Source organism: Myotis davidii, unplaced genomic scaffold (assembly GCF_000327345.1).
Source record: "Myotis davidii unplaced genomic scaffold, ASM32734v1 scaffold1493, whole genome shotgun sequence".
Lineage (NCBI taxonomy): Eukaryota > Metazoa > Chordata > Mammalia > Chiroptera > Vespertilionidae > Myotis > Myotis davidii.
In genome coordinates, this window is record NW_006284834.1 from 227,559 (window position 1) to 231,921 (window position 4,363).

At 42.4% G+C, this 4,363-nt stretch overlaps 1 protein-coding gene and 1 pseudogene across 1 annotated transcript in view; one reads left to right on the top strand and one right to left on the bottom strand.

The window, feature by feature from the left end:
- LOC107181573 overlaps positions 1-830 on the top strand; it is a 3,112-nt pseudogene extending 2,282 nt beyond the window's left edge.
- The window catches only part of MAGT1 (magnesium transporter 1), a 47,512-nt gene that overhangs the window by 41,817 nt on the left and 1,332 nt on the right, over positions 1-4,363 (bottom strand). The gene's annotated exons all lie outside the window — the stretch shown is intronic.

A 4,363-nucleotide genomic window follows, 5' to 3' on the forward strand; every position in this document is an offset into this window, starting at 1 on the left:
TCAAAGGTCCTCACAGTCCACAGTGCGGGAAGTCAGAGTTTGAAAAGATCCAAAAGCTGACTGGTGCCCCTCACACTCCTGTCCTTGTGCCGGACTTCCTATTTGAAATCAAGTACTCGGACCCAGCGAATGCCAAATTTTATGAGACCAAAGGAGAACGAGACCTAATCTACGCCTTCTATGGGAGCCGCCTAGAAAGCTTCCATTCCATCATCCACAATGGCCTGCACTGCCACCTGAACAAGACATCCTTGTTCCGGGAAGGGACCTACCTCACCAGTGACTTGAGCCTGGCCCTCATTTATAGCCCCCATGGCTATGGGTGGCAGCATAACCTCCTTGGCCCCATCCTCAGCTGCTTGGCTGTGTGTGAGGTCATAGACCATCCAGATGTCAAGTGCCAAACCAAGAAGAAAGATTCCAAGGAGATAGATCGCAGGAGAGCGAGAATCAAGCACAGTGAAGGGGGAGACATCCCTCCAAAGTACTTTGTGGTCACCAACAACCAGCTCCTGCGAGTGAAGTACCTGCTGGTGTACTCACAGAAGCAGGCCAAGAGGGCTTCAAGCCAGCTGTCCTGGTTTTCCAGCCATTGGTTTACGGTCATGATATTCCTGTACCTGCTGCTGCTGCTCCACTTTCCAACACTTTTGGAATCGTGCGAAGAGATCATCTTTCTGGGCCTGGTGTAGGGACCACCTCAACCATGTGCCTTGTTTTGTGCCTCCCATGCCCCGCATCCAGCCAGGTTGAACCTGGGGGCCAGTTGGGGACCACGGGACAATTTTCATATGCCATAAAGGTATCGATTGCCTTTGATGATGCTCCAGCCAACGGGGACCACTGGGCCTTCACTCATAGGTTTTGGGGAGCCCTCCTGTCTGCTCCTGCCTAAACAGCCCTAGGGAGTTGGCTTTTCCATCAGGGCCAAAGGAAAAAGTCCTGCTGCATTTAAAAACAAAGTGTCCAAGCTGTCAGTGGTATGTTTACAATCGCTCCTGGCGGACATTGGCCCTTTTTCTAATGCCTTCTGGGAGGCGGGAAATGTGTAGTGGGAATGATTTGTTTTGACTTGAGACGCTCAAGAGGAATAGTCATGTTTCTCATAAAAATCGGTGGGGATCGGTTTTTGAATTCCATCCACCTTTGTAAGTACAAAACATTTTCAGTTTTCTCAAATCAACAAACAGCATTCTGCTGCAGCTGTAACCCCGTGCCCGACTGGTTCTACTTGCTGTATTCTCTGCCCTTCCTCCCTGCCCTGCTTCAGCCATAATGGAGCCGTCTTATTGGTGGGGATGCAGTTGGGGGGGGGGGGGTTCTCTAAGGAATGGGGAAACTAATTTTCTATAATTTGTGAAGTGAAAAAGCCACTATCATGGTTTTTACATTGAATATTGGAACATTTCAAAAATAATAAAGGTATTTTCCTAAAAAAAAAAAAAAAAAAAAAAGATAAATTGGGCAAGCTCTCCCTCCCAGGAGCCATGCCCGCACCTTTCTTCCCTCTCAGGTGTGCATCTCCCAAACTCTAAGGGTGCCCACGAGACTTTCTACTAGGGAAACAATGGGCAGCAGCAGCTCATCCCAGGCTCACCCCCTGAACCTGTCTCCAAGGCCCCTTTTCTCTGACTTTCCAGTGAGCCAAAGCAGCCCATCTTGACTCATTTCTTTCCTATAATATTTCTAGAGAACCAAAGCAGCCCACCTAGTCTCTCTTCTGTCAATTCTTCTATCCTAAGCCCTTCCTTATTTCACTGTCCCCAGCTTTAATAAATGTACTCTCACCCTGGCCGGTGTGGTTCAGTTGGTTTAGAGTTGTCCCATGCACTGAGAGGTTGCAGGTTCGATTCCCAGTAGGGGCACATGCCAGGGTTTCAGGCTTGATCCCCAATAGGAGTTGTGTAGAAGTCGGCAGATCAATGTTTTTTTCTCTCTCTCCCACATCAATAAAAACATATAAAAAATAAGAATAAATTTACTCTCAAAATAAAAATAAAATAAAAAATAATACTTTGATTATAGGATCATACATTACCCTCTATTAAAAGCCAAATATACTCTGGTAGAGAGACCTGGGATTTTTTAAAATAAAATTTTCAAATATGGACCAAAAAACCTAAGTGTTCCACTATAGAACATCTATATTTTTAAACTGTCTCTAATTAGTATCACCATAATCTTTTTTAAAAGCCTAAAACATCCTCAATTAGAGAGTAAAGGGGTAAAAACTAAAATACATTTACCAGCCGATATTAATCCCTTGCCTACTGATGAGAAAATCCAATTTTAGAATTTGAAACAAACCTGCAAGTGAAAGAACAGATTTGTCATTCTATGCACACAGTTAATGAATTAATTGGATGTTTACTGAGGACCTTTCTGAAAGACACTGCTAGGGAAAGGATATTAATTTAAAAGTGTGTGTATTCAAGATGCTCACAGTCTAATACAGCGGTTCTCAATTTGTAGGTCGCAACCCCTTTGGCAGTCGAATGACCCTTTCACAGGGGTCGCCTAAGACCATCCTGCATATCAGATATTTAATTACAATTCATAACAGTAGCAACATTACAGTTATGAAGTAGCAACGAAAATAATTTTATGGTTGGGTCACAACATGAGGAACTGAATTTAAAGGGCCAGAAGGTTGAGAACCACTGGTCTAATGGGAAAGACTGGTATATAAACAATTATAATACAATGTGCTGAAATGATCTCAATTCATGTGGAAGAACCAGGAAAAACTTAGTTAAGGAAAAAAGTAATGTTTGAGCTAAGACTTGAAGAGTAGGAAACCTCAGGAAAGGGGGTGGGGTGAGTGAGAAGGGAGATTCTCCAGCAGAATTCCAGCAAGTATAGACACAGAGTACAGACGATCAAGGCAGTCAGGGAATTCAATATGACTAGCACAGGAGAAGCTGGGACTGAGATGAGACTGGAAAAAGCAGACCAGGTACAGGCTACAGAAAACCTTTTATACTTTGCAAAAAAGGTGAAAAGGTTTTCAGATTTTCATTTGCATCTCTGGCAACACTATGAAGGATGGGTTTAAAGATGACCAGTCAAGATTTGTGAGAGTGATCGATAGGGTGTGAACAGTGGGCATGATGAAAAGGGAGTTAAAATCTGATTCCTTTTTTAAAAAATTTGAGATAACATTTACATAACATAAATCCACTGTTAACCATTTTAAAGTATATAACTCATTGCTATTCCTTTTAAAAATATATATGTATTTTATTGATTTTATACAGAGAGGATAGGAGAGAGAGAGCTAGAAACATCGATGAGAGAGAAACATCTATCAGCTGCCTCCCGCACACTCTCCACTGGGCATGTGCCCGCAACCAAGGTACATGCCCTTGACCGGAATTGAACTTGGGACCCTTGAGTCCGTAGGCCGACGCTCTATCCACTGAGCCAAACCGGTCAGGGCTGCTTATTCCTTTTAAAAATAATTTATCTCCTACTAGGCCCTTTTGCTTCTAGTTCAATGAGAGATTAAATGAATAAATATCTGAACTAGCTTTTATTTTTTTAAATAGCTTTTTGTTAAAAATATTTTATTGATTTTTTACAGAGAGGAAGGGAGAGGGATAGAGAATTAGAAACATCGATGAGAGAGAAACATTGATCAGCTGCCTCCTGCACATCCCCCACTGGGGATGTGCCCGCAATCAAAGTACATGCCCTTGACCGGACTGAACCTGGGACCCTTCAGTCCACAGGCCGATGCTCCATCCACTGAGCCAAACCAGTCAGGGCTAAATAGCTTTTTAAAATCTTCATTTGCAGATTTAAAAAAAATAAGTGAACCAAGCTGGTTTTGCTCAGTGGATAGAGGGTGGGCCTGTGGACTGAAAGGTCCCGGGTTCGATTCCAGTCAAGGGCACATGCCTGTGTTGTGGGCTCGATCCGCAGTGGGGGGCATGCAGAAGGCAGCCAATCAATGATTCTCTTTCGTCATTATGTTTCTAACTCTCTCCCTCTCCCTTCCTCTCTGAGATCAATAAAAAAAATATATATATATTTTTAAGTGGTCATATAAATTCAGACAATACAGGTACATAAGGTAAAAAGTGAAAGTGTTTCCCTAATGAACAATCCCAACTGTCCCACAACAACCACTGTTAACAGATTGATGTGTATTCTTACAAAAGTACATCCAGAATATAAAAGTACGTATTGCTCTCTACATCTTGTTTTACATGTAAAAATGGCTTGGATCCCTCCTAAAAAAACCACATCAATTTCTAGTTCCAGTATATGAGCCTGCTTACTTCACCATACCTTTAAAAAAATGTATATTTTTTATTTTACTTTTTGCCAAGCTAATAAGCAACCATTTTAAATTGCCAGC